Genomic DNA, 15,138 nt, shown 5'->3' with positions numbered 1-15,138 from the left:
ACCTGGGCAGGCCAGGCGGGCGGCTCAGCAGAGAGGCAGAGGGCTGAGTGCGCAGTCCAGTTAGACTCCAGGTTTTTAAGAGAGTCGTTTACCCACCCACCCCCTCCACCAGGACAAAGGATGGAGAGTCCTGGGGGAAGGGTTTTTGGGTGAAAATTAGCAAATTCCTCCCCAGATTTGCTGGCACCTTGGGCAGAGTAGGGGGGCTTCCCTTAGAGCATCTGAGAAGGTTTTATTGCCCCATGTTATCAAGTAACCCCTTTGGTCCTGAGCAGAGGGAATTCTCTTGGCAGCTTTCCTTGGTGGGAGGGCTGGGACCACCGGGGAGGTCATCAGGGTCTGCGCAGGACTTTGAAGTGCAAGATGCTGGGCTTCTGGAGCTTCTGCAGTGGGTGCTGGTCTTCAGGCCTTTCTCATACACATAGGCTCAATTTCTGACTTCCTACCTAACATATCCCCCCTCAAGAAAAAAATACCCATAATTCTTCTATGGGAATAAATGGGCAGAGTTCCATCTTCTATAGCTACTTTGAAGCTGACAAATGGGTGTAGTGATGGATATGGATATTTTTCTCTTGCTATCTGTCCTATGGTGCTTGAGAGTAGCCTCAGGAAGCATTGTCCTGCTTGGTCCAGAGGGCAGGTCAACTTGTCTGATGAGGTAGGCTGGAAGCCGTATCTTAGAAGCACCTGGAGCCAGATGGCTTGTCTTCTGTTAGAGACAGAACAAACAAGGATGTTAAAGCACAATAGTCTGCAGAGAAGCAGAAAGAATGTGGATGCTACGTCACCAAGAAGAGGCAATGACCAGGATTTCCATGACCAGATGTGATGTTAGGCTGGATATTTTAGCCTTGACTGACCTGGCCCTGGAGTTGTCTGGCCTTGTCCAAGAGAGCATGAATATGATTTTTTACCCTTTTAGCTTGACCCTAGTTTGAGGCACTTTTTTGGGCAGCACGTAGCAGATCCAGGGCCTGCCTGTTTGAAGGACTGAATTAGCAATACTTATGTGAGAGCCCTAGTCATGGCAGCTTTTTAATGGATGAAAGCTGTGCATTGTTTTTTGTTTTTCTCAAAGGAGGGGGCTCTGCTTTGGCTCCCTGTTGAGAGCCTGGTTTAGGAATTGTGCTATTTCCCCTGTATCTAGGAACCTGTAACCTGTTAGGGAAATACTGGGACTGCCTGAAGTTTGCAGAAGTAGGAATTTGCTGCATGGCCCATATCCTCTCTGGGGCTGGTTTTCTCTCCCCAGGTGTAGGGGTAAGGGTTAACTCTCTAATGGACTGGCTATGCTTTTTTTTTTTCTGGATACCTAGTAGCTAGTTTTATTAGGAAGTTAAGCCAATGTATAAAACCAGAGTCTCAGGCTGGGAAAGGAATCAGACTAATAAATCACTTACATTTAACCATCTACATTTTAGATCATTGTGCACCCCCCTCAAGAGATAGGCTCTTTAAGCCCTCAATGAGGATCTGTCCAAATAGGTGCAGGACTATCTAAGTTAGCTGTTACTGAAAGCCCTGTTATTTAGGAACTGGCAGGAAGGGCTTTCTAAGCTTAATACTATTTGGATAGACTTTAAGGCCTGGCTGGGTATGTGAGACCCAGACCTATCCATGGGGTGCTGGAAGAGAATTGTGAGAGAGATGTGCATCTTCTTTAAGGGAGGCACCCTGTTGACTTGCATTACATGGCTGGACTAGGAGGAGAGCTGAACAGGAGGCTGGTACAAATAGGCAACTTACGTTTCACTGACCCTTGGCCATTCCCTCAATAGCAGTGGCTAGAGTTGGAAGCTGGGCAAAGGCTGGGCAGAGCCAAAGGCTTTTTAGTTCGGGGCCACAGGGTCTGTGGTTCTGAACCAGGAGTCCTTCGACACCCAGGGCAGTTCTGTGTCCAGCTCTTGACAGAGCTGACAGAAGGCGGTTTCTGTCATGACAGCTGTTTGCCTAACGCCCTGGCTCCTCATATCAGAAACAGGTGCCGTTTGGGGAGCACTGGCCTTGTTGGGTCTCCTTGACGGCAGATCACCGTGCAAAGCAGCCACTGATTGGCCTGTTGCCTATCCTTACATTGCTCCTGCTGCTAGCTTGCTCCTTGTTCTCCTGGTCTCTAATAAAGTAGACCATGGAGGCAACCTCTATGATGTCAGTCAAGGGGGTGCTCAACTCAATCCTGATTTTCCAAGATTTCTTTACCAGCATCAAGGTGAGCTAGAAAACTATGGTCATGAGCAAATTTTGACGCTTAGCATTTTCCTATGAGTTAAAAATATGCTCATGAGGAGAACTATGATCTTTAAGTAAGATCAACTGTGGTGACCTGTTAGCATATTTTGAGGTCATCAGTACAGTGCCGGCCTGCAGCACAAAGAACTGGGTTTCCTGAAACAGAGAGTGGGAATGCAGGGACAAGGACGCAGCAAAGAATGGAGCCAAGACAGACAAGGCCTGATCAAGGCTCCTTTATTGAACAAATCCAGTAGTATTTAAACATGACCAGTTGTTTACAAGAAGGAGCACAAAAGATTTACATATCAAAAAGGCTTTTAAGGTTACAAAGAGTTCCCCATAAGGTTCTTAATTATTGATTACAAGGGTACAGTAAAACACTTAGGTGATAAATGCAGGTTTCAGGTGTAACTGATTGTCTATATCATCTCTTGTGAAAGGTTTAGCAGTGAGATAAGGTTCTTCCTGCCTCTTCCCGGAATCTCCCTAGCCTAATTGTTTGTGCCTGGAAGTCTCCATTTATATGTTTAAGTGTAAACAAAAGGAGAACTGCCTGTTCTGCCCACATTTCCCCCTTTTTTATTTTTTGAGGCATTGTTCCTGTCTTAGGTTGCCCGTGTCCCTTCTTGTCCTTACCCGTCATTGGACACCCCAGACATTCTGAGGCTCCTGTCTTAGGTTGGTACAAGGAGACCGAGTCTTACCCGTCATTGGAATTCAATGCCATGCTTTTTGGCTTGGGGGTGAAGCTGTGAACATAACTTTAAAATCTCAGACCAAACGGCACCAAAAGACACAGAGAGGCATTGGAATATACAGGGGAGTCACAGACAAAAAGGCAGGAGCAGCAATAAAGGACCCAGCAACATCAAAAGCCAGTGGGTCCATTGAGATTCACCAAAAGAAAAGGGATTAGTTAGAAACATATGCTGAAGTTCACCTTTTAGCTGCTGTACCAGATATTTTATGTAAGGAACATTATTTGAGATATTAAAACAGCAACCTCCAGGAATCAAGTCACAGCTTACATGATCGTTCAGTAGTAAGTAGTTAATGGCAGCTAAATGTAGCCAGAAATTGCTACTTTCGACAGAGAAGGAGGAATTGACCGTAAGAGTTACTTTAACAGTTTTGACCAATACATCAAGGAGGCCTCTTTTCCAGAATTGACAAAGGTATACCCGAGTCTGTCAATGTGACCAGTTTTTTTTTTTTTTTTTTTTTTGACAGGCAGAGTGGACAGTGAGAGAGAGAGACAGAGAGAAAGGTCTTCCTTTGCCGTTGGTTCACCCTCCAATGGCCGCCGCGGCTGGCACACTACGGCCGGTGCATCACACTGATCCGAAGCCAGGAGCCAGGTGCTTATCCTGGTCTCCCATGGGGTGCAGGGCCCAAGCACTTGGGCCATCCTCCACTGCACTCCCTGGCCACAGCAGAGAGCTGGCCTGGAAGAGGGGCAACCGGGACAGAATCCGGCGCCCCGACCGGGACTAGAACCCGGTGTGCCGGCGCCGCAAGGCGGAGGATTAGCCTAGTGAGCCACGGCGCCGGCCCGTGACCAGTTTTGATATGCTAAAATCAGTATTCTCCCTTTTCAATTGATCAGTCACATTAAGCCATTGATTTTCAACTATATCCCTCCCTATACGGAACAAGGGTTGATTGTTCCTTGCCCGTTGTACAAACCCTGCTTTAATTAAGCACATGAACAATTTAGAACTACCGGCGAACCAACAGAGGTGGTAACGTAGGTTTGGCTTGATGTGAGCCGGCAAGCTTCATTCATCTTCAGGGGGATTCTGATCAGCAATGTTATCATAATGAAGATCAAGGGGCTGCTTCGTGACATTGTCTGTTTGCCGCACCAGTCGCTCAGGTAACCATCGTACTTCATTGTCTTTTTGCGAGAATATAAAAACATGTCCACGTCCCCATATTAAAACAGGGTCAGGTCCATACCATTGAGCAGTTAGAGGGTCTTTCCACTTCACATAGACTTGTTGTCTTTTGGTTTCAGGATGCCAGTGATGATCAGCTGCAGATTTCCCTTGATTATCCAGTATTAAAAAATTTAAAGTGAAAAGAGCATGTGATAGCCATTTTTGTGGGGAATGTGCTATGGTCCCGTATTCCCCCTTTTTTATTTTTTGTAAATAATTTTTTAATGTGGCATGTGCACGTTCCACAATACCTTGTCCCTGGGGGTTATAGGGAATCCTGGTGATACGAGCGATGTGGAAGTTAGCACAGAAGTGCTTAAAAGGGTCAGAAGTATATGCTGGGCCACCATCAGTTTTTATTTGTATAGGGGTTCCTAAAACAGCAAAGACCTGAAGGCAATGAGAGATGACATGTTTGGCAGCCTCGCCGGATTGCAGGGTGGCAAAAACAAAACCTGAACATGTATCTAAAGAGACATGTATGTATTTTAGTTTACCAAATTCAGGAAAATGGGTAACATCCATCTGCCAAAGCTGATTAGGCATAAAACCTCTAGGATTTACACCATAATGAGGGACCGGGAGAAATGTGACACAGGAAGGGCAGGATTTTACAATTTGCCTTGCCTGTTCCTGGGTGATTCCATATCTTAATCGTAAGGTCTGGGCATTGAGGTGATGCAATCATGACCACGGGACACTTTTTAGACTTTGTCAGTCTTTCTTTAAAGGATCTGGCTTCTGAGCCAGAGACTGAAGCAGCTTGAAAGAAACACGTTTATAACTGAAGTTTAGTATCATTTTACATCTTGGCACCACTTTTAATCTAAACAGCCCAATTGGTTATTATCTCTGTGAGATGAGAGATCTATCTTTTGACATCTCTAGGGGCGCCTCTGGAGGTATCAAAAGTCCAGAGAATTTAAAACTTTGATTTTCAGAAAGTCTGTTAAAGGTGCCAAGAGAACTTAGAGTGTCTGGTCAAAATAGAATATCTTAACATTTAGTCAGGGCGATTTTAACACTTTTAGACCAGATCTGATCATAATAATATTTAACATAACTTTTTAAGACTTAATACTTTTTATCAATCATAACTTAACAGACAGTAGAGTACACAGATTACTTTGGCAGAATATGGATTCTATGTTTCTTGTTGTTGAATAAACCAGAAACAATAAAAAAAAAACTTGAACATAAGAGTGAAATTATCACATAACTCAGAATTACTTAACAGAGTTAAAAAGAGCTTACACGACCTAACTTTAGAAATGGCAGGGCCGGCGCCGCGGCTCACTAGGCTAATCCTCCGCCTAGCGGCGCCGGCACACCGGGTTCTAGTCCCGGTCGGGGCTCTGGATTCTGTCCCGGTTGCCCTTCTTCCAGGCCAGCCCTCTGCTGTGGCCAGGGAGTGCAGTGGAGGATGGCCCAGGTGCTTGGGCCCTGCACCCCATGGGAGACCAGGAGAAGCACCTGGCTCCTGGCTCCTGCCATCGGATCAGCGCGGTGCGCCGGCCGCAGCGCGCCGGCCGCGGCGGCCATTGGAGGGTGAACCAACGGCAAAGGAAGACCTTTCTCTCTGTCTCTCTCTCTCACTGTCCACTCTGCCTGTCAAAAATAAAAATTAAAAAAAAAATTAAAAAAAAAAATTTAGAAATGGCAGAGTAACCGATTAAGCAGACATTGTTAAAAAGAGACGTTACAGTTTTTGCAAGAACAGATTTTAAGATTTACGATTGAGACCATTTCCAGATAATTACTAACATTAGTACACATTTTTTAAAAACCCCATTGTTGTAACAGAAGATCAGACTTCAAATTTAGATTAGTGTAATTTTGGCATTAACATTTAACTTACAGAAAATCCTGTAAACAATGTTTTAAAATCATAAACTTTTTACAACTTTTCATGACTTGCTCACACCTTCTGAACCTTTACACCTGTAGTTACTTTTCCATAGTTTTGAATTGTCATGAATGGACAACCTCTGAGAATACATGCTGACAAACTCAAACAGTCTCTCTTATCAAATTTAAGATGTTAAAAGTACACATAATACATTTTTCATGTTTTCCTTAGCACTGATGCCTAGATAACTTAAGACACTGAGTTATTAATGAATACCACACCATTATCTGAATTAAAAGTCAAAATTAGGGGGCGGAGCCAACATGGTGGAATAGTGAGGGTGCGCACCAATAGTCCGGGAAAATTTAGTTTAATAAAAGGGGAGTTACGGTAGCCTCAGAAAAAAGAACCAGGAAAATATTGCAGAGGAAACTCTTCTGGATCGAGTGGCTGTGACTCGGAGGACCTACTGGGAGAACAAGGTCGCCCACCGTGCAGAAGCCAAGCCGTGGGAGCAGCAGGGTCTGTGCGCCAGTGCAGGAAGGGGAGTGCATGTCACACAGACACCAGCGGGGAGAGCAGGGACGCCCAGGGCTCCGAGTCCACACATCGGCGCTGGAAGGGGAGGTGAGCTCAGTAACCCGAGACATTGGCAGGGAAACGGCGGTCTGAATCTAGAGGGGAGCGGGAAAGTTCACCAGACTGACTACAGGAGAGAAGGAAAAAAGGTGGGGGGTTTCTCTCTCCGCCAACCTTGCAAAGGTTGCAAGGTTTGCAAGAGTTTGCAAGCTTTGCAAGAGACAAAGAGCAGGCCTGGACTCTGGATTTACATAACAACAAGGGAGAGCTAAGGAACTGAGTCACTACAATTCAGTAGCCTAGGCAACTCAGTGGAGAAACAGAGCCTGCACAGACTCTTTGGGTAGAAGCCAGAGATCGGAAGCTAAATACCATCAATTCTGCATAGCTGTGCGGTGCGGTATTACTTACCTCCTGAATAAAATAATAAATAAATAAAGAGAGAGAGAGATTTACCACGCATAACCTGAGGGTGTCACCTTTGCACACCCGTAACCAACCAGAGCTCTCAGGCCACACCCATCTCAAGCCTCCAAGGCTCCTCCAACAGCAGGCAGTCCACTTAATGCAGATATAGTATAATAAAAAAAAATAATTAAAAAAAAAACAAATGCACAGTGACAAAAGAAGAATTAACTAGGCCAAGCAACAAACACAGAAATCGAGAGAACAAGATCAACGATGACACTATGATGCCTCCAAATAAAACACCCCAAGCCAAGATTATGAAGATGATGAGATAGAAGAAATGCAAGATACGGATTTCAAAAAATTTATGATAAGAACATTTAGAAGTTTTCAAAAGCAAATCCTTGAACAACAGAAATCCTTATTGGACAGGATTGAAAATCTCTCTCATGAAAATGAAATTTTAAGGAAGAATCAAAATGAAACTCAGAAACTAGTAGAACAAGAAAGTGTGATAGTGAAGAGAAATCAAAATGAAATGAAGAGCTCAATAGATCAAATGACAAACACATTAGAGAGCCTTAAAAACAGAATGGGTGAAGCAGAAGAGAGAATATCGGAATTAGAAGACAGAACACAGGAAAACATACAGTCAAACCAAAGAAAAGAGGAAATTAGAAATCTAAAAAATATTGTTGGGAATCCACAGGATACTATTAAACCAACATTCGAGTTCTAGGAGTTCCTGAAGGCATGGAGAAAGAGAAAGGATTAGAAGGCCTTTTTAGTGAGATACTAGCAGAGAACTTTCCAGGTTTGGAGAAGGACAGAGACATTCTAGTACAGGAAGCTCATAGAACCCCCAATAAACATGACCAAAAGAGATCCTCACCACAAAACGTGGTAATTAAACTTACCACAGTGAAACATAAAGAAAAGATCCTAAAATGTGCAAGAGAGAAACGTCAGATTACTCTCAGAGGATCTCCAATCAGACTCACAGCAGACTTCTCATCAGAAACACTACAGGCTAGGAGGGAATGGCAAGACATAGCACAGGTCCTAAGAGAGAAAAATTGCCAGCCCAGAATATTATATCCTGCAAAGCTCTCATTTGTGAATGAAGGTGAAATAAAGACCTTTCATAGCAAACAGAAATTGAAAGACTTTGTGGCCACTCGTCCGGCCCTGCAAAAGATACTTAAAGATGTGCTACACTCAGAAACACAGAAACACGGCCATCAATATGAAAGAAGGGAAAGGAAGAACACCTACCAGTAAAAGAGCATGGGAAGCTCAAAGCATATACTAGAAAATATCTCCGGGAAAACGGCAGGGCAAAGTCACTATGTATCAATAGTCACATTAAACATTAATGGTCTTAACTTTTCAGTTAAAAGACACAGATTGGCTGATTGGCTCAAGGAACACAACCCAACTATTTGTTGCCTACAAGAAACACATCTCTCTAACAAAGAGGCATGCAGACTGAAAGTGAAAGGTTGGAAAAAGATATTCCATGCCAACAGAAACAAAAAAAAAAAAAAAAAAAAAAAAAGGTGTAGCCATATTCATATCAGACAAAATAAACTTTAATACAAAAACTGTTAAGAGAGACAAAGAGGGACACTATATAATGATTAAGGGTTCAATTCAACAGGAAGATGTAACTATTATACATGTATATGCACCTAATTACAGGGCACCGGTCTATTTAAAAGATATGTTAAGGGACTTAAAGGGAGATTTAGATTCCAATACAATAGTACTGGGGGACTTCAATACTCCACTCTCAGAAATAGACAAATCATCCAGACAGAAGATCAACAAGGAAACAGAGGATTTAATCGACACTATTGCCCAAATGGATCTAACAGATATCTACAGAACTTTCAATCCTACATCTAAAGACTTCACATTCTTCTCAGCAGTGCATGGAACCTTCTCTAGGATTGATCACATACTAGGCCATAAAGCAAGTCTCAGCAAATTCAAAAGAATTAGAATCATACCATGCAGCTTCTCAGACCACAGTGGAATGAAGCTGGAAATTAGCAACTCAGGAAACCCCAGAAAGTATGCAAACACATGGAGACTGAACAACATGCTCCTGAATGAACACTGGGTCATTCAAGAAATCAAGAGAAATCAAAAACTTTCTGGAAGTAAATGAGGATAACAACACAACATATCAAAACTTATGGGATACAGTAAAAGCAGTACTGAGAGGCAAATTTATAGCAATAGGTGCCTATATCAAGAAATTGGAAAGGTACCAAATAAATGAGCTTTCAGCGCATCTCAAGGACCTAGAAACACTGCAGCAAACCAAACCCAAATCTAGTAGGAGAAGAGAAATAATTAAAATCAGAGAAGAAATCAACAGGATTGAATCCAAAAAAAAAAATTACAAAAAATCAGCCAAGCGAGAAGCTGGTTTTTTGAAAAAATAAACAAAATTGACACCCCATTGGCCCAACTAACTAAAAAAAGAAGAGAAAAGACCCAAATCAATAAAATCAGAGATGAAAAAGGGAATGTAACAACAGACACCACAGAAATAAAAAGAATCATCAGAAACTACTACAAGGACTTGTATGCCAGCAAACAGGAAAATCTATCAGAAATGGATAGATTCCTGGACAGATGCAATCTACCTAAATTGAACCATGAAGACATAGAAAACCTAAATAGACCCATAACTGAAACAGAAATTGAAACAGTAATAAAGGCCCTCCCAACAAAGAAAAGCCCAGGACCAGATGGATTCACTGCTGAATTCTACCAGACATTTAAAGAAGAACTGACTCTAATTCTTCTCAAACTAGTCAGAACAATTGAAAAAGAGGGAATCCTCCCAAATTCTTTCTATGAAGCCAGCATCACCTTAATCCCCAAACCAGAGAAAGATGCAGCACTGAAAGAAAATTACAGACCAATATCCCTGATGAACATAGACGCAAAAATCCTCAATAAAATTCTCGCCAATAGAATACAACAACACATCAGAAAAATCATCCACCCAGACCAAGTGGGATTTATCCTACCAGGGTATGCAGGGATGGTTCAACATTCGCAAATCAATCAATGTGATTCACCACATTAACAGACTGCAAAAGAAAAACCATATGATTATCTCAATTGAGGCAGAGAAAGCATTCAATAAAATTCAACACCTTTTCATGATGAAAACTCTAAGCAAATTGGGTATAGAAGGAACATTCCTCAATATAATCAAAGCAATTTATGAAAAACCCACAGCCAGCATCCTATTGAATGGGGAAAAGTTGGAAGCATTTCCACTGAGATCTGGCACCAGACAGGGATGCTCACTCTCACCACTGCTATTTAACATAGTTCTGGAAGTTTTAGCCAGAGCCATCAGACAAGAAAAAGAAATTAAAGGAATACAAATTGAGAAGGAAGAAGTCAAACTATTCCTCTTTGCAGACGATATGATTCTTTACTTAGAGGATCCAAAGAACTCTACTAAGAGACTATTGGAACTCATAGAAGTGGCAAAGTAGCAGGGTATAAAATCAATGCACAAAAATTAACAGCCTTTGTATACACAAGCAATGCCACAGCTGAGGGAGTGGGAAAGGGGAGGGTTGCGGGTGGGAGGGATGTTGGGGGGGGGAAGCCATTGTAATCCATAAGCCGTACTTAGGAAATTTATATTCATTAAATTAAAAAAAGTCAAAATTATATTTCCATGCTTTTAAGTAACATGAGGATAACACCACTTGAGCAGCAAACACAGTCACTAGTGCATATTTACAACTTTGAAAAGATCTTTATCCTTAAGAGAAACAAGTTTAAAGCATATCAAAGACATGTAAAACTGAGCAAGTGAACCAGAGGGCGTTTGCATTAACCCAGTTTTCTGAACCAATCTGTATTGGCTTACTTTCGTTAACAACATAAAGGCTTGTATACACAGAAGTTAAGCTCATTTTTATAAGACTACTCTAGCTGAAAAGCAAAAACATGAATACAACATAGATCTGACATCATTTACTACATTTTAATACACTTTGTATAATTTGAATTGACTCAAACAGCTGTTACTTTAACAAATTTAGAGTCTCATCCTTTGAGAGTTCGTTGCAGGGATCCGACTAGAAGCCCCAAAGTTGAAAGACTCAGTTTAGAATTTAAACTATCAGAGTCAAACCATTTTAGTCAAAAATTAATACGTTTAACCAAGGCTGTGGGCTAGATCTGACCAGAGTTAGGTAATCACTCAAACATTAAAGACAGGCAAATAACGTAAAGAGCTTAGCATTGCAGTTTTTCCATTCAAGACTCATACTGGCAATAGAAAAATGCGAAACCTTCAAGACACATGAAAACTCTCATCAGATAAGTTAGCTACAGCAGCACAGAAAAGAATTGATTATCAGTGTATGAGCCCATTGCTTAAGTTTTTATTAACTATAAAGAGAAAAACCCATCAAGTTAATGGATTAAGGTTCTTGCTCCCTTAGGTAAGGCCAGCAGTAGCCAGAGGCATTGCCCCTGCCCCCCTCCTAGTGAGGAGGTTATTGAATTGGAAATGGAGAGGAAAAAAAAGTGGCCTTGGGGAGCCCTTTCCCAAGAGATATCTGGCTAAGCCTGCATGGGTGCGGTAGGACACATTGGCTGGAATAGAGTGCAGAGAAAGGCTGTGGTCCCTCATTTACAGGGAAGACTGCACACGCAAGGGCCTAGCAGGACTGGCCGTGGGGTTGGGTAGGTGCGCCGTTTCACCAAGAGTGCTGGGAACCTTCTATAGCGCCTAGTCTAATTAAAACAGCCGCCAAGTTGAGATCTTCAAGCAGAGCCAGATCCAATCAGGGCTACTGCAACCACTCAATTAAAACAGATAATTAATAGCGTACAAAAGCTTTTCAAGACATACCAGAACTACCTTAAGGTGCAAAGATGGAAAAACATTTATCAGGTTGGAAAGGGTTATCGAATTAAGACTTTTCTCTAGGTCAAGATACCTGTGGAATTTTTCCTCTCTCTTTCTCCTGGAGCAGTGGGCTCATATGCATCACAAGCAGATTTTAAATCTTTTAGCATTTTAAAGGGGACTGGATGGTGACTGGCATTTCTTGGCCGCCTTCTGTATATACTTCCACTGGGAAAGCATCAAAAGATTTTGGCTTCCTCCTGGCCTTGCTCTGCTGCTTTTCTCAGGGTTTGAGCAACACTCTTTTTAAGATATTTGGCAAACATTCCCCTTCTTGACAAAGAGATAATTTTTATCATTATTTTTTATAAATGATTTAAAGGGAGGGGTGGAAGGAGTAACCTTTTCCATAGAACTAGAGGATCAGCAGGATCGATTATCCTCGCCATCACAGCTTCTGGCTTCCTCAATTTTCTCATGTCCTCCCAATGCATCTCATCTATAAGGCCTTCTTCAATAAACCAAGGGCATGCAATTTCTATGGTTTATAAATTGCTCTATAGCTTTCTTTTTTAACCCTATTCCTTGCGTCTGCAATAACGCCTTGACTGCCTTTACTATTGGGGGTTTTCCCGATGCTTGTCCCATAATGCCTGCTCAAAAAAAATCTCCACAATTTTGGTGTCGGGTACTCACCATAAATTGTATACCTCTATAGTCGCGACTCCATGAATCCAGGTTCCTCACTGCTTCTCTAATTCTCAGGTCCCATGTTCGGGCACCACTTGTGCCAGCTTGCAGCACAAAGAACCGGAATGCAGGGACAAGGACGCAGCAAAGAATGGAGCCAAGACAAGGCCTGATCAAGGCTCCTTTATTGAACAAATCCAGTAGTATTTAAACATGACCAGTTGTTTACAAGAAGGAGCACAAAAGATTTACATATCAAAAAGGCTTTTAAGGTTATAAAGAGTTCCCCATAAGGTTCTTAATTATTGATTACAAGGGTACAGTAAAACACTTAGGTGATAAATGCAGGTTTCAGGTGTAACTGATTGTCTATATCATCTCTTGTGAAAGGTTTAGCAGTGAGATAAGGTTCTTCCTGCCTCTTCCCGGAATCTCCCTAGCCTAACTGTCTGTGCCAGGAAGTCTCCATTCATATGCTTAAGTGTAAACAAAGGGAGAACTGCCTGTTCTGCCCACAAGTACAACTTTTTATCTTTCCCTCAATTTGGTTTAAAAGGGGAGTTCCGCCCTTTTACCATGTACACAGAAAAATCAATCTAGCTGTGACATTACTTCATAGTTTAACCTCTCTTTTTCTGGCTATGCTGTCTGATCCTCTATACTGTGGCCCAGCATTATTACAGAAAAGGTCAGTCATCCCTTATATAAGGTCTGGGGATCAAACCGTACATCACAGTGGAGAGTCCTGCAGAACAGTAGTAACTTCCCTTCTGGAGAAGGAGAAGAGGAGAAATGAGGCAGCAAGTAGGTCTCTCTGCTTAACCTGACTTCCTGGGCTTTCAGATTTAACTGGCATTTAACCAGTGTTTAGTGGATAGCCTGACTTAGAGGAGAAGTTGTGGCAGATGTCTCTGCCATCCTTTGGCTTCTGGATATTTACTGTGTAGCCAATGGGTTATGGGCCTGGGTTTCCAGGTTTAACTAGTCTTGCACAAATGCTCTTGGGGTTCCTGGAACCCAGTAATCTGGTATCTGCCACATAACCGCCTCAAAATGTCTCTAAATCTCTCCCTTTTGGGATCCATTCTCAGTACTATCCCTTAATCTGATTTGGCATGATGGCCCCTGGCTATTTTAATGTTAATTTGGCTAAGCCTGTCAGCCCCCCTTCTGAAAGAACAGAATCAGAGCCTGCAGATCTACTTGGACTAAACTAAAGTGCTCTTTCTACTTGGAAAGGTGTGGCTGATAGCAAAGTCTATCAGGTGGTTCCCTGTCCCAGACCTATGCCTAGAGGGAAGAGGGGAGGGCCAAGAGTAAAACAGGAGTGCAGCAGGGAGGGGTAGCCAGCTCCCTGTCCTGGAGCCAACTGGGCCCTGGTCAGACACCAGAAGGAGGGAGGGCACATGCATCCCATTGCCTTTACTATCACACCATTCAACACGCAGAGCAAGCCAGACCTGACATTAAAACCCACTGGGAGGCCAGTGTCATGGCTCAATAGGCTAATCCTCCGCCTAGCGACGCCAGCACACTGGGTTCTAGTCCCGGTTGGGGTGCCGGATTCTGTCCCGGTTGCCCCTCTTCCAGGCCAGCTCTCTGCTGTGGCCCGGGGCGGGGGGGCAGTGGAGGATGGCCCAAGTGCTTGGGCCCTGCACCCCATGGGAGACCAGGATAAGCACCTGGCTCCTGCCTTCAGACCAGCGCAGTGTGCTGGCCCCAGTGCACCGGCCACGGTGGCCATTGGAGGGTGAACCAACGGCAAAGGAAGACCTTTCTCTCTCTGTCTCTCTCTCTCTCACTATCCACTCTGCCTGTAAAAAAAAAAAAAAACACAACACTGGGAATGAGGTCAACTCTGAAGCTGAGTCCCATTAACAGCACTTAAAGAACCAGACCCTTGGGTAAGCACAATACAAGCTAACAAATCCTTTATACTGCAACAAAGAAGTTTGAACCACCTAGTCTAATTAAAATGGCCACCAAGGTGAGATCTTAATCCATACAACTCAAATATTTCAACCAAAGCCAGATCCAATCAGGGCTACTGCAATCACTCAGTCAATTAAAACAGATAGTTAACTTCAGCTCCTTTTCAGATTCAGTCCTTGGGCAATCAAAGCTTAGCAACAGTAATAGACAGTGCACAAAAAACTTTTCAAGACGCACCATAGCTACCATAAGCTGCAAAGATGGAAAGACATTTGCCAGGTTGGAAAGGGTTATAAGATCAAGGCTTTTCCCTTTCTTAAGTGTAGACCTGTGGAATTTCCCTCTCCCCTCCTGGAAGCCAGTGGGATAGGACTGGAGACGAGGAGAAACAAAGAGGGGAGGAGACAGGGAGGAGGAAGGGGGAAAGTGACAGAGGACAAGATGTGAGCCAGTGCTCTCATCTTCCATCAGAAATCTCTGGCTGTGCCTGCAAGGCACCTCAACTGGAGGAGAGCACAGAGAAAGGCCCTGATGTCTGGGGCTGAGTGGGTGTTCAAAATCTCCTATCGCTTTAAGGCTGCTATTACTATTTACTATCGTATAGT

General features: G+C 43.1%; 1 long non-coding RNA gene across 1 annotated transcript; it reads right to left on the bottom strand.

The window, feature by feature from the left end:
• Positions 1 to 87: 87 nt before the first annotated feature.
• On the bottom strand, positions 88 to 15,097 carry LOC149125720 (uncharacterized). The gene is made up of 2 exons (XR_016237370.1): positions 12,608 to 15,097; positions 88 to 712 (listed from the first exon to the last, which is right to left on the bottom strand). It is a non-coding gene; the product is annotated as an uncharacterized LOC149125720 (long non-coding RNA).
• Positions 15,098 to 15,138: the final 41 nt, after the last annotated feature.

Source organism: Oryctolagus cuniculus, chromosome 7 (genome assembly GCF_051225735.1).
Source record: "Oryctolagus cuniculus isolate XC-2025 breed Fujian yellow rabbit chromosome 7, ASM5122573v1, whole genome shotgun sequence".
Taxonomy (NCBI): Eukaryota; Metazoa; Chordata; class Mammalia; order Lagomorpha; family Leporidae; genus Oryctolagus; species Oryctolagus cuniculus.
Note: the sequence above shows the minus strand (reverse complement) of the source record. Positions and strands in the feature narration are given on the sequence as shown.